The sequence below is a fragment of the Sus scrofa genome, chromosome 2, assembly GCF_000003025.6.
Source record: "Sus scrofa isolate TJ Tabasco breed Duroc chromosome 2, Sscrofa11.1, whole genome shotgun sequence".
Classification (NCBI taxonomy): Eukaryota; Metazoa; Chordata; class Mammalia; order Artiodactyla; family Suidae; genus Sus; species Sus scrofa.
Genome location: NC_010444.4, coordinates 17,531,848 through 17,558,254, shown reverse-complemented (window position 1 = coordinate 17,558,254; position 26,407 = coordinate 17,531,848). Strand labels below are relative to the sequence as shown.

The window sequence follows — 26,407 nt, the reverse complement described above, 5'->3', positions numbered from 1 at the left end:
GGTTTAAACCCAGGCAGGGGCTGTGAGATCTCCAAGACCAGGAGCAAATGGGGACCCTTTTATGATTCGTTCTTCTCCCTTTCAAACGGAGGCGGATGGCTGGGGGTAGGGGGTTGAGGCTTTGAACAGGGAGTCATTAGAGCCTTTCCAGCCTGTACCTTGGCTGCTCTGGCACAGGGACCCACCAGCTCCCCTGACTCCCTGGAGCCTCCCTCCTCTGCTGAGAAAACAAACCTCTGCCTGGGCTGGGCTTTGCCCTGGCTCAGAGGGAGGGAGGGAGCCATGCGGGTTCCTTATGCGGGAAGGGGAGAAGCAGCCCCAGGGAGCTGACAGCTTGAGCTTCAGATCGCACTGGGTGCCCGAGTTGGCAAATGATGAATCTATTTTATTTTTATTTTATTATTATTATTATGCTTTGATGAAACCCAAGACCCCACAACGAGCTTTCACCTGTTGTCCTTACTAGATACCCGTCCCCTGCACTCTTCTTCCATTTTCTCACATCTCCAAGGAGCCGGGGAGCTCATCCCACACAAAGGAGGCTGGGTGTGTGGCTTGGTGTCAGGCTGATGAGGGCTCAGATCCCACTTGGCTCCTTACTTGCTCTGTAACTTGGGTCTATTGCTAAACGCCTCTGGCCTCAGTTTCCTCATCTGAGAAATGGGCATCATCACAACACTCACAGCCGAAAAGGGCTGCTTTAAATGGATAACATGTACATCATAGTCTGGATGCCCCCAAACGTAGACTCCAAGACCAGCGTTTGAGGATAAGGGATTTATTAAGGAAGAAATCAGAAGAAATCCCTAAGAAGTAGGGGGAGCAGAACAGGGAAGGAGAAGATGCCAAGAAAGGCAGCCACACCAGGCTCGGTCCTGCCGCGGCTGCTCCAGCCTGACCCCACCGGGAACTCTGGGGCGTGAGTTGCATCTCTGAGTTTGTCTCAACTTGAGACAAGAGACATTCTTGTCAACTGCTCCCGCCCTCCAACATTGGCTAAGGGCTACCCCGAGCGTGGGGGAGGGATGGAAGCTCCCAGGCACTTCTGGCTCCCTGGACACGGGACAGAAGGCTCCAGCAGCCTCTCATGAGACTGGCAGGGGCAGGCCCTCGGAGGAGGAAGCCTAAAGGGGAGCGCCGGAGGAGCCCTGACAGGGCCGCAGGTGGTGGATGTGGAGCTCTTGGCTGGCACATAGTGAATATGCCCCTTGTGGTACCTGGGTGCAGAGTCACTGGACAGAAGGGCCACAGAGAGTTTAGGACCTTGACCTGGAGATGCACAGCGCTTCTGTGCAAGGGCAGGAATCGGTAAATCCTTTGTCAGACGTCATTGTCCTTTGGAGTTCTGAGCTGAGATCTTGTCTCCTGCGAGTCCCTCTGTGCCTCCCCTGGGGGTCTGGGAAGCTCCCAGGGGCAGGATTCTGCTGGCAAAGGAGTCTGTAGCCCACCTCTGCTCAAGCTCCTCCTTGACCCTCTCTTCTCGTGACTGCATCGTATTTCACCAGGTGGGTGGTGGCACCAGGACGTGTCCACTCCCCTGCTGATGTGCATTTGGGTGGAGGGTAGGCAGGATGATGGCGCCCAAAGATACCCACATCCTACTGCCAGCAACCTATGGATACATGTTCTTATATGGCTAAGGGACTTTATGGGTGTGAGTTAGTTAAGGACCTTGAGATGGGGACATTATCCTGGATCATCCAGGCGGTCACAGTCTAATCACATGGGTCCTTAAAAGAGGCAAAGGGAGGTCTGACGACAGAAGGGGAGTGTCGGGGCGATGCAGCCTGACAAGGACCATGACAATGGGGCCAGGAGGCAAGAACCACGGGCAGCATCTAGAATCTGGAAAGGGCGAGGAAAGGGATTCGCCCCCGTATTTCTGAAAGGAATATAGCCCTGCTAACCCCTTGATTTTTGCCCACTGAGTCCCATTGAAAAGGACTTGTGGCTTCCAGGACTGTGGCGGAAGAACGGTGTGTTGCTTTAAGCCCCTGCAGTTGTGGTAAGTCATTCCAGCAACCAGAGGAAACCACATTAGGTGGTGTGATGTGTCCGCCTGGCAAGGCTGTGGTACCCAGTTAGCGAAACAAACGCCAATCGAGGGGTTGCCCTGAAGGTGTTTGGTAGACCTGGCTACCATCTGCAATCCGACGATTTTCAGTATGTAGGAGGGACTTAGCCAAACAGTTAAAAGCCATTAAGAGGAGTTCCCGTCGTGGCGCAGTGGTTAACGAATCCGACTAGGAACCATGAGGTTGCGGGTTCGATCCCTGCCCTTGCTCAGTGGGTTAACGATCCGGCGTTGCCGTGAGCTGTGGTGTAGGCTGCAGACGCGGCTCGGATCCCGCGTTGCTGTGGCTCTGGCGTAGGCCGGTGGCTACAGCTCCGATTCGACCCCTAGCCTGGGAACCTCCATATGCCGCGGGAGCGGCCCAAGAAATAGCAACAACAACAACAACAAAAAGACAAAAGACAAAAAAAAAAAAAAAAAAAAAGCCATTAAGAGCAAAAACTGAGATTTCCCAGGAAAGAAGGAATTCTATCTCAAGACCACATTGACTCCTGTCTGAGTTTCCAGCCCATGGGCCTGCCTTGTGGATTTGGGACTTGAGCCTGACAATAGCATGAACCAGTTCTTAAAAACATTGATACACATGCATGCACACAACAGATTTATCATATCATACATGTGATATCATGTATATTACATATATGTGTGTGTGTGTGATACCATACTGGGTTTATTTCTCCAGAGAGCGGACTGGTATAGGCGGCTTCTGCTATTTTTGACCGTACAGGCAGTGCTGCTGGGAGCATTGTGGGGGACACACAAATGCGTTTCTGTTCATTTTACCTCCTTGGGGAGCTACCCTGTGGCTCAGAACATAACACACACACACATATATATGTAATATACATGATATACCCCAGAGGCCACCTCCTTGCCCTCCTGAAAGAAGCCACTTCCCCGATACCCTCTGGGACAAGATTGAATAAATGAGCCTGTGTCCACCTGTTTCCCTCTGTCAAGTTTCTCTCTCAGGCTCATTCTTCCCTTGTCCGGGGCCCCTGGGCCGTCTTTCCTCCTCCCATGGGCGCCTGGCATGTCCCGGGATTCTCTCCAGCTCCCTTGCACCTCTTTCCAATCCAGATCCCTCTGAGTTCTCCCCTCTCACCCAGCCGGCCTCCTCTCCCTCCCTCTCTCCCCACCCCCGCCAGGAGTCTCGGCCCCCGGGGTCTCTCTCTGCCAACTCCTCCCCCCACCACCTGCCCTATCTCTGCTTCACCAATCGCGGCGTCTAATTGCTTTCTGGAGCCAAGCTAGGCATCATCAGAACTGAGCATGCGGTGGAGGGCGTGGGGGAGGAGGCGACAGGGTGAGGGCCCTAGATGCTCAAGGACCATTTAGGCTTCAGCAGAGCCTTTGGCCAGTGGGGACTAGCCAGAGGGGAGGGGGGGCCAGTGACTCTCCCCCTAGAGGGCCCGAAGACGTGAGCATGATGTGTTGATTCTCCAGGACTCCCAGCAAGACAGCTTTCCTGGGGTCCAAGGGCGGGTCCATCCCCCCCACACACACCTTGTTCTGTGGACACGCTCCCAGGTGCCACATTCAGGGTGGGTGGCTGTGCTCGGCCCCTCACAGAGCAGAGCCCACGGCCAGGACCTCCTCCAGTGCAGGGCAACCTCGGGAATGAGCAGGTGGCCAGGTCGGCCTGAGCCTTGTTCTGCAGGAAACGAAAGTGCCACCTTGGCCAAGTCCTCCGTGGGGAGAGTTCACCACTAGGACCATGGTACCTTGAGCAAGGTTGGGCTCCGTTTACCCACCTATAAAAATGGGCTGATGGTGATGCAGGACTCATTGCTAAGTGCAAAATGGGACTGGTTGGGAGTGAGGACCCCATAAGATAGCCAGCGTTGTCACCTGGGAGTGGGGGAGGCAGCTTTGAATGACCTTGCTGCATTCCCCAGGGAAAGTGTCTTTCTCCTTCCTTGGGGAGGGTCGGTACAATCAGAGCTAGAAGCCACCAGGACATCAAAAGCCAAGCAACATCTCCACTGTGCTTTGGAAGGAGCAAAGCCCTTTTCAGAGGTGATCTTGCTTAATGCTCCGAACAGCCCCGAGGGTGAGGGCATTAGTCTTCTCATTTTACAGAGAAGACTCAAGTTCAAAGGCGTGAAGTAACGTGCCTCCAGCTCTGGGATGGAGCAGGATTCCAGGTCGGCTGGCTCCAGAAGGCGCTCTCTCCCCTACTTGGCAGCCTCCTGGAGGGCCAGACACAGACAGGCAAACCCAACCTCAGGCTGTTTCCCTTTCAACATCAGTGCTGCCTGATGTTGTGCGAAGCTGCCTGCCGGTGTGCGAAGCATAGTACCTTAATTATCCCGCCTGATCCTGACATGGCTTGCAGTGCAGGCGGGAGATCTTAGCCCAGCTTTACAGACAGGAAGAGCACAGCCTGGAGGGTTGGGATCACATGCCCGCAGGTGGCACAGAGCCATCTGTCTCCAAGCTGAGGGCTCTTGGTATGTGACCCTGGGCACATCTCTCACTGCTCTGAGCTTCAACTACCCAACTAATCTTATCTCCCAGGGTTGTAACAATTAAATAAGGCGAGGATGCAGAGAACTTGGCATTGTCGCAGCACCTGCTGGCTCCTCTATACCTGGACATTTTCTTTCTTTGGGAACTTCTGACATGGGCCTCTGAGGGTAGCAAGAACTCTGCCAGAGAGGATGGAAAAAGGCACAGATATTTACTCTCTACTGCGCCTATGTCAAAAGGTTTAATGGGACAGACATAGTGGCTGCCTACATGGAACTCCATTGCAGAAGACGGAGAAGCCTCGGATTCATCTAATGACTGCACATGTGTTTTGAAGGACTGCTTATCTGGTCAGGGAAGACCTTTGAGGAGGGAACCTCTGAACCAGTGCCCTAAAGCAGGCAAAAACTGGCCGTGCAGAACTGGGGAGAAAAGGGTTGAGAGGGCAAGACGTGCAAAGGTCCTGGGGCAGGAGTGTGGAAGGATGGCAGGAAGAGCACTATGGCCAGAGCCTAGTGAGAAATGAGGGATTGATTTGAGCCGAGGATGGACCTGACCATGAGGATTTGGTCATGGGTTTGGACTTTATTCTAAGTTGAAGAAGAAGCTATAGAGGAGCTCCTGTTGTGGCTCAGCAGTAACAAACCAGACTAGTCTCCATGAGGACGCAGGTTCGATCCCTGGCCTCACTCAGTGGGTTAAGGATCCGGCGTTTCTGTGAGCAGTGGTGTAGGTCACAGACGTAGCTCGGATCCCGCATTGCTGTGGTTGTGACATAGGCCGGTGGCTGCAGCTCTCATGTGACCCCTAGCCTGGGAACTTCCATATGCCTCGGGTATGGAAAATGTAGATAAGGTTTAAAGGGAATGGGTGTGCTTTGGACTTTAAGAAGTAAGCAGTTTCTTAGCTGATAAGCAGTTAGAGTTGAAAGGATCTCTAAATGTGGTCTGGCCCACCCCTTTCTAGGGCAGTGGGGAAGCTGAGGCCCCGGAAGTGGGAAGCGGGTGGCTAATGACATACAACACAGCAGGACCCCAGCTTCCAGCTTCAGTGCTCCTTCCTTGGAAAAGGCAGCAGAAGCCCCGGCCAGGCACTGCTTCTGTCTCCTTCAAGGATGAGCCCGATAATCCGAGGGATCGGGCCAGCAGCCCTGCCTTCCCAGGTCAAACCAGTGGCCACCCCCTTCCCATGAGGACTTTTGTCCCATGGCCACCATCTTAGGTCCCTTGGCGCCAAAGAAACACATGTAGGCCAAGTTCGAGTTGGAAACCACACCCTCGCATTAGGAATTGCAATTCCGCCTGGATGTACTTGACCCCATGCAAAGAGACATCTGCTAGCAATTCTGGGAATGCACTTCGCATTTTTACTCTGTGATGCACAGAGCGTTTCCCGTGCATGACCGTGTTTCTCTCTCTCAGAGGGGAGTCCTGGCAGCAGGACCCTCTCTGCAGATGGGGTGATGAGGCCAGGGGAGCTGACTGACTTACACAAAGTCAGGGAGAGAGGGCGAGCCCGAGAAGGGGCCCCTCTCCAGAAGGGGAAGGGCAGGGAAAGAATTAAATGAGCACACAATCACAGACTTGCGGCATTAGAAGCTAAGGGTCGTTCTCTAGGCTCGGAGAATCATACAATGATAGGGCTGATAGGCCTTAGTGATGGCTTGGTCCAATTGATCCTCTGGGAATTAAAATAAAATCCTATTTAGGAATAATACCTACGCAGTAAAGTCCATCCGTCTCCTGTGCGCAGCTCAGTCGTTTCTTTTAATGCACCGAGTGCGCAGATAAAAATGTAGAACCCTCGCATCCCATCATCGCAGAGGCTCTCCTGTGTCCCATCCTAGTGGATACTTTCCTTTCCCCACCCCCTTCCTCCCCAGGTAACTACCGTTCTGGCTTCCATCACCGTCAAGCTGCTGTTCTAGTTCTTGAACTCCGTATAAATGGAATCGTACAGCGTGAACGCCTCCCAGCCTGGCCTGTTTAGTTCAACACAATGATTTTATGATCCTTTGATGTGGATGCACATGACAGCAGTTTGTTCTTGTTTCACTGCTGTGTAATAGTCATTGTGTGTGTGTGTGTGTGTGTGGTGTGTTTAACACACCACACACACACACAGAGCAACTGTTATCCACTCTTCTGTGGGTGGACGTCCAGTTGTTTCTCTTGGTGCTTGTGACTAAAGCTGCAACAGACATTGTGGTTCAGGTCGTTTTGTGGGCATATGCAGGCATTTCTCTTGGGCGTGTAACCAAGGAATGGAAACGCTGAGCTGTCATGGATTTAACTTTAATAGACAGTGCCAAAGAGGATGGTTGTGCCACTTGATGGTTCTGCCAGCAGTGTATGAACGTTCTAGCCTCTCCACCTCCTCGCCTATGCTTAGTGTCATCCTCTGTTCAGTTTCGGGCTCTGTATCTCTTTGGTTTTGTTTGTATTTCCCTGGTGAGAATGATGAATGATGCTGAGGCCATATGCATATACTTCTAGGTGGTTTGAATATCTTCTTTGGGGAAGTACCTTTTCACATCTTTTGTCTAGTGTCAACTGGGTTGGTTTCCTATTATTGATTTGTAGGTGTTCTTTACATATTCTGGCTACAGGTCCTTCGTCATACATATGTACTGCAGATATGTCTTTCAGTCTGTGGTTAGTGTTTTATGCTCTTCATGGCGTCTGGGGATAGTTTGAAAAGGAGGAGAATAAATACTTAGTGGGAGTTTCCTTCATGCCAATCAGATGCTCTGCATGTCTGACTAGCTCACCTTTCCTGATGCCCAGCATCACTCAGGGAGTCAGGCATTGTCACCCTCCATCTCTCCACGCCCCCATGCCACCTGACCATAAGCGATTTAAGGAAGAGGCCCAGGATGTCAGGGTTGGCTACTGACTGGGCTGGATTTCTCTGGTCCTAAAGCTCCCTTTCTCTGCTTTGGGTGTCAGTGGAGAGGTAGTGATCCCCCACCCTCACCCTGCCGCATCTTTAGCCTGTCTGACCATCAACAGCCAAGTCGAGAGAAAGATCAGTGACCGGCTTGTCTCTTTGCCTTCCTTGAAGTGAGGGCTTCCTAATTTGGCCACCTTGCTTTGTTCGAACTGAATTTCTTGGCATCTTTAACTCACATTCCACTGCAGATTCAAAAGAGCTTCCAAAAGCGTCTTGAAAAGGTTGGCGCTGTCTGGTGTTTGGGATTATTCTTAATGCCAATACCTTAAATGTATGTAATTCCTTTCACTTGTAAAGTGCTTCCATGATGAATATCTTATTGCATATTCATCAATTAAGCCAGGGAGGGAAGCAGGCAACAATTATTAGAGAGATCATGTGTAGTAGACTTTTATAGAGGCCAGACTTCTGATTTTTTTCCTGATCTGCAGAACCCGGAGCTGGAGGTGCCTCGTGGTGCAAAACACCACGACTCAGTCGGGGCCTGGCTGATCCAAGAAGCCCCAAACATGTAACAGAAGCAGCCGGCTCTGGGTGTGTGCGTGCTGGGGCCAGCCCGGCAGAGAGGAAATGGGGTTGTATTTATTCTAAACTGTGAACCAAGACAGGCTTCCTGCCCAGCAGGAAAACAGGTAGGAAAGTGCCTGCTGGTCCAAGAATTTGTCTGCCTCTCTCCTTGCCTTCCACGATTGTGTAAGGACTTCCGCTGGGAGCAGGGCCTGTGCCAGGGAAGCAGAGATGAGCCAGCAGGTTCCAGCCCTTTAGGAGTGAACCCAGCCCTGTTAACAAGCACCACTGATGGAGCACGCACTGCATGCCAAGCCCAGAGCAGAGAACGCCAAGGGCATTCATATGACCTCACCCTTACAAGGCCCCTGTGAGTGCGATGACCCGCTCAGGCTGGGGGGCAGCGAGGGGGAGGCCTGTGCACCGCTGACTTTCCCCAGGAGGCAGGAGGCAGGAAAGCTGGCCCGGGCAGGCGGCTCCAAGTGGGAAGAACCCTAAGAACATCAGGAGGGCTTCAGGGAGGAGGTGGCTTTTAACCAAGGCCCTTGAAGAACGGGTAGGATTTTAAGAGTGGAAGTGGGGAGAGGGGGCCTTGCTGGCTGAGGCGACAGAAGAGGCAAAGGCCAGAGATGCGAAAGGCAGAGCAGGCAGCAGCGGGGTGGCCAAGAGCACACCCTGAAGTCAGCAAGACCCAAGTGTGAACCTGGGCTTCCCTCCCCGCCCGATCTTGACCTTCCATGAATTCCACTGCCCCCCCCCCCCAACTTCACCCAGCCTTTTTAAGTTGAAATGAAATTCACATTACATAAAATTAACCATTTTAAAGTAACGATTCAGTGGCATTTAGCACATTTACAGTGTTGGACAACCACCTTCTATTCAGAATGTTTTCTTCACCCCAAAAGAAAACCCTGCACATGTCAACGTCCCTCCCCACAGCTCCTGGCAACCACTCATTTGCTTTCTTTCTAAATGGTTCTACCTATGCTAGAGATTTTTATCTAGGTGGAATCATACAATAGTGGCCTTTGACACCTGGCTTCTTGCACTCAGCATTGGAGAGTTATCCATATTATAGCATGTGTCAGGATGCCCTTCCTTTTTGCTGAGTGAATAATATTCCATTGAGTGGATATATTACATTTGTTTGTCTATCCGTTCAAATATCGATGGACATTTGGCTACTGTGAATAGTGCTACTATGAGTGTTCAGGTACAGATGTCTGTTTAGCCCCTGTCCTTGGTTCTTTGGGGCACAGACGCAGAGTGGAATTGCTGGGTCCTATGGTAGTTCTGTATTGAACTTGGGGATACATCTATAGAATGGGCATGATGATGACTGCTCTCTCATACAGGGTAGACGGGAAGGGGTTTTTGAGGATTACATGAAGTTCAATGCCCAGGTTTGCAAGGGTTCAAGGTACCTTGGGAGAGAGTCTGTTCCAGGGGCCTGACGGTTGTGAGTGGGAAGGCTGAGGGGGCAGGGTCACCTGTGCCTGGCTGGGCTCGCTCTGCCCCCAAGTGGGCTGTTTGAGGTGTCCTGTCCCTTCCTCGCCAAGAATGGGGCAGGGTGAGCAGGTGCCTGCTGCTCTGGGAACCAGTTCCCCTTCCTGCTTTTGGATCCAGGGAGGCTAGCCTCCCCGGGCCCCCACTGTGCCAGCCTCACCCAGGGGGCTGGCTGTCGCATTCCCACCAGGAGCCCCCCAGCGACTGCCGGGGGGTGTAATTCTCCCCCCACCCCCGTTTGCTGCTTGGCCTGCTCCCTCCTCTCCTCCTTTCAGAGCCCGCTGTGGAGCTGTTCAGGCTTGGCAAGCAGCAGGGGTTCAGAAACCAAATTAACAGGTAAAAATTCCCATTCTCTGCCTGTTACCTGCCTGGCTGAGCCACACGGTCTGTGACATGACAGGAATTGGGGGAGGGTAGCTGGGAAAGAGCCAGATCCATGAAAATCATTTGAGAGGGAGAACGCCCAGGCTTGAGATGTGGGAAGAGGCCAGAGTGGCCCTGAAGAGGCCCTCACTGCCCACTCCCTCTCCTCTTTCTCAAAGCTGCCTCCCCCAGGCTGTGGTCCCTGAGCCATGGGAGGGGGGTATCCTGTGACAGTGAGCTCTGCCCCGGGCAGCATGACTCTAACCACTGGACAGCCCCACCCTCCATGTCTGCAGCTGAATTCGGGTCGCCTTTGTTAGTGGGAGCCAGGCCCTGGGGGACCCAGCAGTCTGGCAGGGCTGAGGTCAGATCCAAGTTCGGCGATATAGACGTAGCAAGTGACCTTGGACAAATTTTAACCTCTCCGAGCCTCAGCTTCTTCATCTGCAAAAAGGGGAGCTAGCAAACCCTCTTGGCTGGATTTTTGCTGGTATTCAGTGATATCGGGGGCAGGGGATGGTGGCACAGCGTGTGCAGAAGCTCTGGATGTTAGGTCTGAGGTGGGTGGGGGTGGGGCAGAGGTCATGGTTGAAGGGACCGTGTCAAATGCTCTGTGTCTCCAGCGTGAGTTCTGCTGGGCGCGGACTCCCGAGATGGCAGGAACCGTGTCTGTCTCTTTGGTTGGCTTCTCTAAAAACAGCACTTGAGCAGGGATGGTTGTGCAAGTGAGTTCTTGCGGGAGGTGTCTTGGGACCAGTGATGGGAGCAGGATAAGGCAAAGGAAGAAGCTAAGCAAGGATGGGGTTCAAGAGCCCTCTGGCCTCAGCCAGACCCCAGGAACTCCGGAGCGTGAATGAATGACATCATGGAGTTTGTGTCCAGCATCCTCTACTGGGGGCTATGGGCTACCCTGGGGGTGGGGACAGGAGTGTAGCCTCCAGGGCATCTCAGGGTGACGTTGCTCCAAACAGCCAGGGCCACAATCCCCCGGAGAAGGAGCAGGTGGAGCTTTCCGCAGCCAGCTCTGGAAACCTAGACACCCCGTAATCCCTTCTTTGAGGAGGGAAACACCCCCTGTGGCACCTTCCAGACCTGGGTGTGAAGCCCCTTCCTACGCCTTACTAGAACCATCGACCCCCTTGGGTCTTTGTTTAAAGACCCCCTCCTGCATAGGTCCACAGGAGGACGCATCGGCTGCCACGTGGACAGCGGCTCCCTGGAGCCTGGTGCACAGGAGGGCTTCAGCACCTGCTGGGTGAGTGGAGTCAGGCGTCCTGCTCTCCTCATCTGCGTGGAGGCCATCCCAGGACAGGTCTCTCCAGCCTGGCCCGGCCCTCGCGAGCACCTCCCCCTCTGCAGACAAAAGCCGGGCTAGTGATCTCTAGTAACCCCTGTCCCCAGGGCCAGCAGAGGAGAAGGCCATTGTTCTTGGCTCCCTTCCTCCAGGAATGAGAAACACAGCCCGGAGCCTTTAGCCTTGGGGTCGGCCAAGGCCTGTGATTTCCCCAGAGATGTTTGTCCCCAAATGACTGATTTATTGCCATTGTTATTTAGCAAGTGATACGTCCCCCTTATTTTAAAAAAGATACTGGAGTTCCCGTCATGGCTCGGTGGTTAACGAATCCAACTAGGAACCACGAGGTTGCGGGTTTGATCCCTGGCCTCACTCAGTGGGTTAAGGATCCGCATTGCCGTGAGCTGTGGTGTAGGTCACAGATGCGGCTCAGATCCCGCGTTGCTGTGGCTGTGGTGTAGGCCGGCGGCTACAGCTCCGATTCGACCCCTAGCCTGGGAACCTCCATATGGCGCAGGTGGGGCTTAGAAAAGACAAAAAGACTAAATAAGTAAATAAATAAATTTTTAAAATTAAAAAAAATACATTTCAGGGGAGATTGGAAGCCCTCGTGCCGGGTTCCTTTCCCCACTGTTTGTCCAGAAAACTGATGTCAAGTCCAAGGCCATGTCTGCGTGTGGCTGAAATGTGGTCAGGAAAGCCCCCTGCAGGGTGGGGCTGCCAGGGGTCAGGGAGGGACCCACGCCATCCCAGTGAGGACCAGCCACTTCCCAGGGTCCTTGCTGACCCGAGGAGGGTACAGAGCAGTGAGGGAGCTGTGGCGGCGGGAGGGTCCCCCAAATGTGGAGGAGGTATAATTGTAATACTAATGAGAGCTTCCAGTACTCAGCCTTACACGGCCCGGACACCGTGCTGGGCAGTGACCTGTCTTCTCATTGAACTCTATAAATGACAAGTGTCATTGTCCCCACTTTACAGGTGAGGAAATGGAGGCCTAGAGGGATTCACGTAAGGTGCCCAAAGTCTCATAGCCAATGGTGGGCCCCGCGTTTGACTTCAGCCTCACTCACCCTGAGGCTGCAGGAACTGAGGTTTCTGTTTCGTCGGTGCCTGGCGGGCTTGCTCCCAGTACCGGGTCTCTCGTCTTGGAGACTCAGGCTTCTCACGTTCCTTGTCACCTCACTTTTGCCCATCTGTGGGGACCTAGCCCCCTTCCTGTCACTCGAGCATTGAAGATCATTGAGAATCTGTGTCTCATTTTGTGCAGGAGAAAGTAGAAGCCCAGAGAGGGCGCGTGACCTGCCCAGGGCACAAAGCTGTCCCAGAGCTGTGACTAGAGCAGAGGTTTCTACCTTTTGGTCAGCATTCTTGATCTTTTACCCTTATTGCTTTTCTTTTTCCTTTTTTTTTTTTTTTTTTTTAGGGCTGTGCCTGCGGCCTATGGAAGTTCCCAGGCTAAGGGTCTAATCGGAGCTGTAGCCACCGCCACAGCCAGAGCCACAGCAACGCAGGATCCAAGCCGCATCTTTGACTTACACCACAGCTCATGGCAACACCAGATCCTTAACCTGCTGAGCGAGGCCAGGGATCAAACCCGTGTCCTCATAGATGCTAGTCAGGTTCGCTAACCCCTGAGCCACGACGGGAACTCCTTGACCTTATTGCTTTAATCCAATAACAGACTTTGCCGTGCCTGTGTGTGTGCACGCCTATGCATGTGTGTGTGATGTGTGGTGTGTGAGTGTGTGTGTGTGTGTGTAAACTCCTTTGCTCGGTCACCTCCACTTGTACAGCTTGGGTGCACGTGCAGGCCAGCAGAGAGCCTGCCTGGCTCTGAGTGAGAACTGCATCCTGGCCTTGTGTGACCCTCCCTGTGTGTCTACCTGGAAAGAACAGCTTCCTGTTTGTCATCTGGATTAGCACTGCATCCGAGGGGGTTGGTGGCTGGAGCCCTGTGGCTGAGCAGGGAGCTTTAGGTAAATTCAGGCAAAAGAAATAGAAGCAGCGTCCCCCAGAAACACTTCCATCAGCCTCCTGGGAGGGGCTTCAGAGCTCCAGAGACCAAGGCTTGAGCTCCAGACCAAGCAGGAAAAAAAACCCAGGACCTGAAGGAGCCCCATCGGCCCTCCCGGAATTTCCTTTGGCTCCCCACTGGCCCAAGCCCTGTCTCAGTACTGGGGACCCGCCACCTCCCTCTCCTCTCCCCTTTCACGCCTCTGCCAGAGCACCGCCTGCTGGCTGCTCCCGCCCGCTTCATGCAAGCCGAGCCCCCTGAGCCACTGCCCTGGCCATGCTGTCCGCTGGATGGCTTTTCCCCCTTCTCCTTCTCCTTGGACTCGAGCATACGCATCTAGGAACAACTTCCACGTTTGTTTTTTAAGTATAGTTGATTTACAATGTTGTGCCAATTCTGCTGTACAGAAAAGTGACCCATTCATATATGTATGTGTGTGAGTGTGTGTGTGTGTATACACATTCTTTTTCTCATATCATCCCCATCATGATCTATCCCAAGAGACTGGGTATAGTTCCCTGCTGTGCAGTAGACCTCATGGCCTATCCATTCTAAATGTCCCAGTTTGCATCTACTAACTCCGAACGCCCAGTCTCTCCCACACCCTCCCCTCTCTCCCTTGGCAATCACACGTCTGTTCTCCATATCTGCAAGTCCGTTTCTGTTCTGTAAATAGGTTCGTTTGTGCCATATTTTAGATTCCACATCTAAGTGATATCATACTGCGTTTGTCTTTCTCTTTCTGACTTCAATTTGTGTGAGAATCTCTAGTTGCATCTGTTGCCGCAAATTTTCATTTTTATGGCTGAGTAGTATTCCGTTGTGTACATGTACCATATCTTCCTAATCCATTCATCTTTTGATGGACATTTAGGTCGTTGCCATGTCTTGGCTATTGTGAATAGTGCTGCGGTGAACATACAGGTGCGTGTATCTTTTTGAATTGTAGTTTTGTCCAGATATATGCCCAGGAGTAGGGATGCTGGGTCATATGGTAGTTCTATATTTAGTTTTTGGTCCTGCATCTTCAGCCGTGCTGTCATCTGTTCAACTAGCCCCCAGGGGTGACAGGCAATTTCAGGCTTGGAGGGGACAGCAATGGGTGCTTTCAGACATTCCCCAGCCTCTGCCCTCTCCCAGCTGCTCGTAGAGTGTAGGTTCTACTCTGCCTCACTGCAAAAACAGAGTCCTTCTGCCCTCCCGCAGCACCTACAGAGAAATTCATACAGCAGCACTCAGGGCGTGTTTGCTGAACGAATATATGAATGACAAACAAACATCACCTTATCACCTTGTTTTAATGTTTTTGCAGGGACTTTTCCACCCATTGGTCTAGTACTCTATGCCACGTTCTGCTTTAGGATTGAGTTTCTATGCTCCCAGGCTTTATTCATTCTTCTCAATAATAGTAATAACAAAATAGCTGTCTCTAGTGGGGGCATCTGTGTTGGGGTTTATCACCGTGTCCCTTATGCTCATCTCTTGAGCAGACCACACAATGGCCCGAGGTCTGAAGGTCCTTATGTAGTGTCTGTGCTCAGCTGAACCCATGGTTTCTGTGCCTTAAAAGATGGGGCATTCTTCGATGCAGCTGGTCTGAGGGAGATTTTTGTCCTGGGAAAGGGGAGGGAAACAAACTGGTCTGGAAGCGAACAGTGAGGGGTAAACCCCAAGTTCCAGGATAAACCCTGACTCTATGGAGATACGCAGGCTCATAAAGTGCTCTGGGATATCTCACCTTGGTGGGTGTGTGTGCCTCTCGAATCTAGCGGAACAGTCATTCATTCATTCATCATCAAAAACAAGTGATGGGGAGTTTCCATCCTGGCTCAGCTTACCAACCCGACTAGTATCCATGAGGATACAGGTTCGATTCTTGGCCTCACTCGGTGGGTTAAGGATCCAGCATTGCTATGAGCTGTGGTGTAGGTCACAGACATGGCTCGGATCCCGTGTTGCCGTGGCTGTGGCGTAGGCTGACAGCTGCATCTCCGATTCGACTCCTAGCCTGGGAACTTCCATATACCACAGGTACGGCTCTAAAAAGAAAAAAGAAAAAAAAAAGAAAAAAGAATGATGATGGTGGGATTTCAGAAAAAGAAATGAAGGTAGAATTGGGGGCATTAGAGTTCTTCCGGCAGGGGGAGGTAGACCTTGCTGCACAGGCAGTGGGGAGCTACAGAAGGTTTCTGAGCTGGAGTGGGCATGGTCCCAGTTCTGCTCCTGACTCTCTGTCCCTCTGCCCAGTGAAGGATGAAATGGGGGGGCACCAGGGAGACTCTATGGAGGCGAATGGCTGTGGCCAAGTGAGAGAGGGTGAAGGCTTAGATTAGGGAAGGGGGGCCATGGAGCTGGCAGGTTCAGGGGAGGGGGGCGGTATAGGGAGATATTTCCAGGCAGATGGGGCTGAGCTGTCTATCTGAGGGATGGAGGGTGGAATCCAAAAACCTGAATGTCTGGGAGACTCTGTGATTGCGAGGATTCCTGGAGGGGCCATTTCTGGGTGAATAACAGCAGGAATAGTTATAATAGGTATCACTGGAGCCTTACTCTGGGGCAGGCCCTGTGCTAAGGGCTTTTTCTGCTTTCAGCATATGAAATACTCAGAAGAAACCCTCAAGGTCATTCCCACGATCACCTCCATCTGGCGCCTGGGGACACTGAGGCACGAAGCACATAGTCAGTAGCTGGGAGAGCTAGGATTCAACCTCAGGCAGCTGCCTGCAGGGCGGCCCCAGGTAACCCCTTCCTGCCTCTCCATCTGCAGCCCCGCAGGAGGCCGGCTTCATTTCTGGAAAGCACGTGCATGTCCAAGCCGGAGAGCTGAGAGGAGAGGCCTGGGGTGACTTAGGGTCACTGATGTGAGTGCAGTAGGGGCCCCTTCGGGAGGAGGTCTACAGTCTGCCTGGGCTCCCCATTCTGTGGGGTGGGGACAGAAGATTAATGAGACGGCACGGGTGGGAGAAAAGGAAGGAAAGGAAAGAAGAAAAATCGCTGCCCGTTATACCTGTCCTTCGGCAAGGCCGGGTAATTAGCAAACCCTCGGCAATAAAATATTTCGTTTAGGTGTAATTGCAAAGTAATTTTATGGTATGGGCTGTGTATTAATCGTGTTGATTAATAATACTCAGGTAGTAATTAAACATCTGCTTCGTAATCGAGTGGAAGCTGGAGCTGAACATACACGCGAGCCTGCACGCGTGCGTGCCTGTGCCATGTGCAATGCTTCTTCGTCCCCGGGGGGTGTGCGTGTGTGAGCGAGACAGAACCGGGCTGCGCTGGGAGACCCCCTCCCCTCCCCACCATGCGATGAGGCCTTTGTGCCCCCAGCCCCCGTGGAACACGGGCAAGGATTGACCTGCCTGGGCTGGGCCAGCTGTAGCCCCTCTTGGAAGAGAAGCCCAGGACCCCGGTGTGTCTGTCCTTCCCTGCTGGGCTGTGGGCAAGTGGGGCAGACAGGGGGACTCAAGGGCTCCCTAGGCGGCAGTGTGCAAGGGCACCTTAGAACGCCCTTTGCTATCACCTGGGACTGTTGGACTTGGAGGGTCCTTTCTTAGGCAGATGACTTACCCCCAGAGCTGGAGAGTGTTCTTACTATAAAGCCACCAGGGCTAAGGCTCAGGTGACACCCCTGCTCATCCAATTAAGACTGGATTCAGGAGTTCCCGTCGTGGCGCAGTGGTTACCGAATCCAACTAGGATCCATGAGGTTGCGGGTTCGATCCCTGCTCTTGCTCAGTGGGTTAACGATCCGGCGTTGCCGTGAGCTGTGGTGTAGGTTGCAGACGCGGCTCGGATCCCGTGTTGCTGTGGCTCTGGCATAGGCCGGTGGCTACAGCTCCGATTCGACCCCTAGCCTGGGAACCTCCATATGCCACGGGAGCGGCCCAAGAAATAGCAAAAAGACAAAAAAAAAAAAAAAAAAAAAAAGACTGGATTCAGTGATCTGATCCCAGACACTGCAGGGACCAGAGCAGGTTGCTGACCTGGGTGCCTGGAGCCCTGCTTCCAGCTTGGCCCCTCCCCTTTCTTGCTGTGCAATCTTGGGCAACCAGCTTGCCTTCTCTGTCCTCGGGTTCCAGGTCTATAAAACAAAGACAACTGAGCTTGCAGGTCTCCAAGGGCCTCTCCAAATCTGCTGTACTCAGGTTCTAATTTGGTTTGTACTAATTAGGAATCGGAGACAATTTAAATTCAATACATAGGATCCTTCGCGAGTAAACAATTGGAAATAATTCCTTCCTTTATGACTTCTCAAAGGCTCACTCATGAGCAATGAGAACCCAAGCTAAAATCAATAGCTTTCTTTTTCAGACAGAGAAATTGCAGATTCCTTGAGCTGCTGGCCATGGCAATTCATTCTTCTATTTTAAAATTTTATGTTTATGTTTATGGACTGCTATTAGGTAATATGGATCCGTCCTGAAGGTTGATTTTTTTTCATTAACTTAACTCATTTTCCTTATTAGTTCACATTTATAGCTTGGGTTTAATAAGCGCGTGGTGCAAAAGTCATAAAACAGCCCTTTTCTTTAGCAATATTTTAAAATCAAGACTCATCTCTGAGTCATCCCACGTTTATTTGCTCATAACTTGTTTCTCCTGTGATTTAAGGCCCAGCACTGCCAATTCCAGACACTCATTTGACCTTGAACTTCAGTGTCCTCACTTGTAATAGAGGAAAGTCACCACTAATTAATAAAAGCAATAAATGCTTACATTTTGGGCAGCAAGCATCCAACAATCACTTACTGCGTTCAGAGTGCTTCTCATATATTATTTGGCTGACTCTTGCATCTCTTCGAAGTGGCCATACACACACACACACACACACACACACATATTTGTTTTTTCTTTTTAGGGCTGCACCCACGACATATAGAAGTTCCCAGTCTAGGGTCGAATAGGAGCTGCACCTGCCAGCCTCTGCCACAGCCACAGCCACGCCAGATCTGAGCTGCGTCTACAACCTACACTACAGCTCATGGCAACACCAGATCCTTAACCCACTGAGTGAGGCCAGGGATCAAGCCCACATCCTCATGGATCCGAGTCAGGTCCATTACTGTTGAGCCACAATGGGAACTCCAGGCTTTATATTTTTTACTTTATAGTGGAGGAAATGGAGGCTCAGAGGAGTAAAAGGACGGACCTGAGGCCACATTTGGTGACAGTGCCAGAGCGGGGTTGCAAACCCAACATGTCTAAATCCAGTCATTATCTTTCCTCCCCCAGCCTGCCAGTTTCAGGACCCCCCTCCACCCCCACTTCATCCCTTTATCCGCCCTCCACCCCCATCACCAGGCTTTACCTGTCTTCCATCCTCTCATCATCTGTTTCCTCCTGCTCTGTTGCTGCTTTTCAACCACTTGAAGCACTTCTCTACTCTTTGACCTTCTGTGGCTCCCCATTGCCCACGCATAGCATCATCCTTGGCCTGGCATTCAAGGGCCTTAATCATCCAGCCCCTTCCTGTTTCATTTCCTGTTCTGTCCCTCCGGGCAGCCCTGCCTCCTGGTCCCAAATACCTACCTCACAGGCACAGGCACCTCCATGCCTTTCCTCACCCTGGTCTCTTTGCCCACAGTGCCCTCTTCTCATTGCCATACATTCAAATCTGCCTCCTCCTCCAGGGAGCCTTCTATGGGGCCCAAGCAGGAAGGGGCTGCTCCCTTCTCTGAACCGAAAGCAATGGGATGAGGCCCCCCCTAAGTCACCTGAACTATGGAGACCAGGGCATGGTTGCTTTTCCCTGTACCAGGAGTCCCTTTGAAGGCATAGGTGCCTTCACCCATTCCTGGCAGCCTCGGATTCCCAGTACACAGCAGGTGTTCAATTAGTGCTCATCAAATGAGTGCATGTTCCTGTTCCTTGAAGTTCCGGGAAATGGCACCCCTTGTGTTTTTCTCTGTGGCCTTCAGGGCCAGCACAGGGCCACCCTGGGGAGAGAGTGTGTCCAAGTTCTATCAACTTCCAACATCTCTGCCTCCCTCCGTTCCCACGAGCTGCCTTCTGTCTTCCTTAGAATGAGCGTATTCCTTCTGGGTCCGTGACTCCAAGACTGAGAACGTGAAACCATGTTGCTCTCTCTTTTCATCAAAACCCGCCCGTCCCGGGCCCTGTCATTCTGCTTACTGCTGCATAAATGGGCTTCTGGTTTCTGGCAAATGAAATCCAGCAGTGATGTTAATAGCAAACCATGGTGAAGGAAACTAGACATCAAGCGCTGAGCGCTGCTCTGTATCTGAGCTGGAGGACCTTCCTCTTACAGATGGAGAAACTGAGGCCCAGGGGAATTACTTAAGGTGTTGGCTGGATCTGTAGAGAAGGCTCTCTAGGGAACTCGACTACTTCCTGGGTTATCTCGGCCGCTGGGATTAGAACCCCAGCCCTTGTCTGTGGGCACAGCATCTTATCGTTTGCATGCTTTTCCCGTAGGCAGTCATCTTGGCAGCTCTGTGAGGCTTCACTGAGGCCCAGAGAGGCAGGTTGCATGCCCCGATCACACAGCCGGTGGCTAGTGGCAGGACTGGGGCTAGAATTCAGGTCTGGCTGGCCCTTGGTGGGGGGCAGGGGCACTCACTGCTGGCTTCCCAGCCCACTGGCAGAAGCCCCTCGTGTATGCTGGGCTCTATCTGCAGGATCTGTCCCTGGCTGGGGGTGGGCAGCCTGAGGGACCATGGGGGAGGCTGAGTTTAGGAAGGGGCAGAGGACAGGACAAGCCACTCTTCCAGGAAGCAGCCAGGGGAGTGTGGGACCTGGGGACAGGTGATGCAGGCCAGGCCCATATGGTAGGACCGATGAGCATAAGCCCAGCTCATGGCCCCTGGAGCAGGGCTTCCTGGCAGCTGCAAGACGGCCAGGACCATCTGCCGGGCTGCTCCCCAGCCCTGTCGGCCACTCGGCCACGCCCTCGCCATTCAGCATTTCTGGGTCTGGACTCGGGGCAGCAGCTTCAACTCGGCAGTGACTCAGCCACATGTACAGTGTGTACGCGTTCACACACGCAACTCGCCCACCCCTCCCACATGGACGCAGGTGAGCTCACAGGCGTTGATGGCACAAACCCTCCTGAATCTCTCTACTTCTATTTTAATTGGTCTAGAACAGCGGCATCCCACAGCAATCAAGAGCTTCTGCTCTTCAGTCAACTCCAGGGTTCAAATCCAATCTATGCTATTTAACGGCTGTGTGTCTACTGACTGACTTCACCTCTCGAGCCTCAGTTTCTCATCTGTAAAATGGGAACGTGAACACTGTTGGGATTAAATGGGGAAATGCGTGCAAAGCTCTGACCACAGGATTCTTCCATCTCATTTCCCACTTCACCCGCTGGGCAGCCTTGATCCCACATCCCGCTGCTGCCTATCTCCACACCTTTGTTCACCCGCCTCCCGCCCGCAGCGCCCTGCTCTTGTCTCACACACACACCTGCCCCCTCCCCCAGGAAGCCTGATGACATCAGTGCTGGTGTCGGCAGGACATTAGAAAAGAGGGAGCCTCCCATTGGCATCTTTGCCTGTGGGTTGGGGTTTGGAGTGACCCCGAGAGACTGTTGGGACTGAGGGTGTGTCGGACGCCCCATTTCACAGATAGAGAAACCAAGACCCCACGAAGGGGAGCATGTGCCTGAGTGCTCCCAGCACCTTAGTGTCGTGCTGGGGCTGGAGCCCAGGGCTCCTGCCTGGGATCCGTGGGTTTCACTGTTGCTACCTCCTCCTGGGAGAGAAATCCCCCACTGCCACTGGGTTTTGTGTGTGTGTGTGTGTGTGTGTGTGTGTGTATGTGTGTGTTTTAATGGCCACACCTGCAGCATATGGAATCCCCCAGGCTAGGGGTTGAATTGGAGCTACAGCTGGTCTACACCACAGCCACATGGATCTAAGCCATCGCTGCAACCTATACCACAGCTCATGGCAATGCCAGATCCTTAACCCACTGAACAAGCCCAGGGATCGAACCTGCATCCTCATGGATACTAGCCAAATTTGTTTCTGCTGAGCCACGACAGGAACTCCCCCACTGGGTTATTGATTAAGGGGGTGGTTTGCTTCTCCTGGCAGGTTTGCTGGAACGTGGGCTGCGGTGGAAATGAAAGGTGGAGGCTGTGGGTCCCCAGGATGAGCCCCTTCATTGGCTGGGGGGTTGGGAGGGGTGGGGGGGGTGCGGGATCCGATGCAGGCTGAAGCCCCTGCAGGCCGCGGTGAGCCGGTGACAAAGGCACAGCCCCACAGCGTGCTGCTACCACAGTCTCGGTCCTCGTCTTCTTCTTGCAGCCATTTATTTATTTCTTCATCATTCCCAGGTTGGAAACAGCCTTGAACGCCACCCCTGCAGGGAAATTCGCCCCCCCGCCCCCTACCCCTCCCAGTCGCGCGCTGGCTGCCGTCTGGTGACATTAGCTCACCAGCTTGCAGAGTGCTGATGACATTTGCATTCTGCTGGCTGGTGAAATGTGGGCTGGGGTGGGGATCCCATGGGCAGGTGGTGGGAAGTTGCTGCCGGGAGGGAGAGGCAGGTATGCTGGGCTGGGGCCCCATGCCCGCGGTCGAGATAGGCCGAGGCGGGCATGGAAGGTGGGAGCAGAGGGATCGGATCGCTGTGGAATTGAGAGATTTTGGTCTCAAGATTTACCGAGGACACAAAGCAACTCCCATTCCGGCGCTCCAGCTCCCCCTGCCGCACTCACAATACCCTCCGCTCTGTCACCTCCCTAACATTTATTGAGTGACTGCGATGAGCCAGATACTCTGCTGTGTCTTCACAGACCTATAAGGGTCATTGTCACCCCACCCCCACCCCCCGGGCTGCAGTCCTTAAAGAGAGATGCTCTTCGTGTTCCAGCTTTACAGACAGGAGACTGACGCTCTGAGAGGCCATCTGATTCCCCCAGGGTCCCAATCCTAGAAAGAGGTCGCCCTAGCAAGTGGCCGAAGCCCACCTGCCTCCAAGCCCAGGCTCCCGACCACTGTGGGCACCGCCTCCCACACCTGGTCCAGCCTTGAACACAGGAGACAATTCTCCCCTCTGGCCTGTGATCAGCATCCACCTGAGAGGCAGGCAGCAGGCTCCAGCCCTGTGCCCAGCTGCTCCAGAGCTGTGAGTCTGGCCTTGACAAAGGAGGGTGTGGCCCCAGGGAGAGCAGCCAGCCTAGCCAGGAAAGACCCAGGGCCGGGGGCGGGGGGGGTCACTCTGCTACCAAGTTGCTCTGTGACTTTGGACGGGTCACTGCTCCTCCCTGGGTGTCCGTCTCCGCGCGGGTGACTGAGGCCGCTGGGGTGGCTGGATGGAGCATCCCAGGAATGCGTTTTCCCAGGAGGAAGAATCTCTTCCCCAATGCGCTTGACCTCGCGGAGTTTCCTCCCACTCACCCAGACGTATAAAATTAGGTTTCACATCAAAGCAAATCAGGAAACATTTGCCAAGCCTCCCACTCTGCAAAGGGCACCGTGCTAGACACAGTGGGCGTGACACTTCTGTATTTTTATTCCGGACGTGTACACACCCGGAATATGCATCTCTCTGTGTCTTGGCATTGTTTGCAGGCAAACGCAAGTTCAGCTTGGACCTAGAGAATGGTTCCCCGGGCCTGACGCATAAGCCTAGGCTCCTGCCAGCTGCCCCTTCACACCCTCTCCTCCGGGCCTGGAGCGCATTTCAGACAAAAAGAGGAGACCTCAAGCCAAGCCCTGTGAGCTGATGGGATGCCCCCACTAGGCAGTCATGGCTGGTTCTTCTTTTCTCTGACAGGTGGGCATCTGCGGGACAGCCCCAAGCTTGCAGGGACCAGACCTCCGACCCCGTCATCGAAGCAACGGGGACCCTTTGAATTGGAACTAAAAACGTGAGTGCACTCTTTCTCCAGACTTCTCGACGCCGGCTACCTGGGTAAGGGGGTTCAGGCCGTTTAATGTGGGGGTTTATGCTGCCTTTGCTGTTTTGTTGTTGCTAACAGCAGCCATTAATAGGACACCCTATCATTCTTTATCACAGTGTCCTGTTTTATTCCCTTCATTAGCAGGCTTTCAAGTCTAGTAGACCTGGGTTCAAATCCTGAGCCACCAGGTACGAGCTGTGTGACTTTGGGCAGGTTCCTGAACTCTTCTGTGACTCAGCTTCCTCATGGATCAAATGAGGAAGCAACCGCAACCCCCTCTGGGGTGTGTGGTGAGGCTAAAATGAAGTAATAGCCTAAAAGGGTTTAGAACAGGACACGTAGTAAGCTCAGAATGCGATAAGCCTTAGCTGTTACTAATAGTACTCTCAGGACAATCTGTAATGAATTCCTCCTGGCGTTGAGAGGCTGCGTCCTGCACTGGAAGGTGGTCTCTAGGGGACAGGGGTTTGTCTGTCTTGTTCTTAGTTGAACCCCCAGATCCTAGCAGAGTAAACTGGCCACTGTTTGTTGAAAGAGTGAATAAATGAAGGAAGATGTTTTACCTATAGGACATGGAATCCTCAGGACAATCCTTGAAGGTCCTTCCCTTGTCACGATAACCATTTAGTTGTATGTGACAAAAATGCAAAATAATGTTCCCGAAACAAGAGACAGGTTGATTTTTCTCTAAAGAAAATTCCAAGCCAAGGGGATTCTTTGATGCAAAAACATGAGGGATTCTTTGATGCAAAAACATGCAAACATAAGTTCCTTTTGTCTGGCGGCTCTGACCATCTCTTGCCTACGTGATCCATGGTGGCCCGTGACAGTCTCTCCATTCTGGTCCGCAAGAAAACAGAAATCAGAAAAGAAGAGGATGTGCCTTCCTTTAAGAGGGTGTACACATCACTTCCTGTCCTGCCTCATTGGCCAGAATGCAGCCATGTGCACACCGAGCTGCAAGGGATCCTGGGAGTTAGTCTTTATTCGGGGGGGGGGGGAGGGGGGCACCTGCCCAATTATAATTCTATTATGAAGAAAGGAGGGGAAATTGATCCTGGGGGACCCTCTGCCTCACCAGATAAATGATCCCCTCCTTTTTTTCATCTTCCCTCCCTTCCCCACCCCCAGCAAGCAGGGATCTTTTTTACTGTCGCCTTTCTTTTTTGCCTTTGCCAGAATGTCATAGAATTGGAATGGTATAATAGGTAGCCTTTTCAGACCAGCTTCTTTTACTTAGTACAATGCCTTTAAAGTTCCTCCATGTCTTCTCATGGCTTGACAGCTCATTCTTTTTTATTGCTAAATAATATTCCAAGGGAGGTACTGCAGTTTGTTTATTCATTCATCTACTGAAGAAAATTTTGGTTATTTCCAGTTTGGGGTGATTATGAACAAAGCTGCTATAAACATTCACGTGCAGGTTTTTGTGTGGACAGAAGTTTTTATATCAGTTGGGTAAATATTTAGGAGCGTGATTGCTGAATTATATGGTGAGACTATATGTCGCTTTTTAAGGAACTGCCAAGCCGTCTCCCAAAGTGGCTGCACCATGTTGCATCCCCACCAGCAACCAGGGAGAGTTCCTTTTGCTCCATCTCCTCGCCACCAATTGGTGCTGTCCCTTTTGTAGATTTTTGTGCTTCTGTCAGGCATGTAGTATTATGTTCCCCACTCTAAAGTTGAGGATCCTGGGACTTAGGAGGGGGGAGCTTGCCCAAGGTGATTCAGTGAGTAAGAGGTCCAGAAACTTTCCTTGCCTGCTTGACAACAGAGTCCAAGACTTTCCAGTCCCACTCCACTGCCTCTGCCCATGGCAAAGCCGTGGGGTGACTCTTCCCAGCCCACCCAAAGCTCAGGAGTGGCTGGATTCCAGGGCCCCCATTCACTGCACAGTGTCCATTTCTCCCAGAAGTACTGAAGTTCCATGTGCAAGACAGGGAGAGATGGGGGCAGAGCGAGTGGGTTTGAGGCCAGGTTGGAAGGGTCTCACTAGATCAGCCAGAACAAAACCCTAGGAGGGGCCAGACAGCTGGGAAGGCTGGGGTAGAGGTGAGCCCAGCAGGCTGCTGGCTTGTGCCCAGTCCTTGGGTCTGAGGTGAAGGCTAGAGCTGTTGCCCAGGTCTGCAATAACCAATGATGGGCCAGAAGTGAAGGCTGGCTATAGGGAGACATGGTGGGAGTTAGGGAGGGGTGATGAGAGGCCAGGCAAAGGCTGGACTGAGGTCAGATGCTGCATCATTTGGGAGGCAACACTCAACTCAGAACCGATAAAGTAAGAAGACAGACAATTAGGAGTGCCCGTTGTGGTGCAGCAGAAATGAATCTGACTAGGAACCATGAGGTTGCAGGTTCAATCCCTGGCCTCACTCAATGGGTTAAAGGTCCGGCATTGCCGTGAGCTATGGTGTAGGTCACAGACACTGCGTGGATCCTATGTTGCCATGGCTGTGGTGTAGACAGGCCGCTGTAGCTCCAATTAGACCCCTAGCCTGGGAACCTCCATATGCCACAGGTGTAGTCCTAAAAACCAAAAAACAAAAAACAAAAAACAATTTATTTATTTATTTTATTGGTTTCCAATATAGTGGCAATTCGGGGCCTATTTATTAATGTCCAAGGTGCAAACGATGCTCACATCTGTACCTTCTCCTTCCCTCCTTGTGGGCTTCAGTCCCCAGCAAGCACTTCCCGTGGGGCAGTGGCCAGCAGCTCCAGATTACCATCCTGCTCATTGCAAAGCCACTGGAAGCAGAGCTCCTTTTTTCCCAAGAGTTTCTAGGGAAGTCCCAGAGTCGAAGCTTATTGGCTGGCCTTGGGTCACATGATCACCTCTGACCAATCACTTGAAACTTGAAGGAGGCAATGCTGACTAACCAGACTAGGTCAGGGTTGAGTGGTCCATGACGGGGGTGGGGTGGGGTGTCATGAGTGGGAGGAGTCAGCCTGAGAGTAAGAGGGCTGGTACCCCAAAGGGAAAACCCAGGCACTCTTTTCAGAAGAAGGAGGAAGGAATGCTGAGCAGACAGAACAACAGGTGCTCCCTATCAGTGCCATGGCAGGGGGCCGGGAACTGACTTGTCCTCAATAGGTCCTTCCTGTGGCTTAGAGCACAGGGATGGCTTCTCTCTGACACCTCTGCCTCAGTTTCAGTGGATCTGGTATCTGAAGGTCTGATTTACACACACACACACACACACACACACACACACACACACACGCAGGCACGCATCGCACGCACACATGATGTATCTACAGATGACGCTTCACTTTTCAAAGGGATCGTCCCAGAAAATCCTTCCCATATTGAGCCCTCGGCCACCCCACTATTTCAGCCACCCCACATCT

At 52.5% G+C, this 26,407-nt stretch overlaps 1 protein-coding gene across 2 annotated transcripts in view; it reads left to right on the top strand.

Moving 5' to 3' along the window:
• The window catches only part of TSPAN18 (tetraspanin 18), a 206,114-nt gene that overhangs the window by 113,483 nt on the left and 66,224 nt on the right, over nt 1-26,407 (top strand). Inside the window, exon 3 of one of the 2 annotated variants that reach the window (XM_021083155.1) lies at nt 22,933-23,026. The gene's annotated coding sequence lies outside the window, so the exon portion shown is untranslated. Of the gene's footprint in view, nt 1-22,932; nt 23,027-23,051; nt 23,071-26,407 lie in introns of those variants that run through there. The other variant, XM_003122850.6, reaches the window with a different exon arrangement.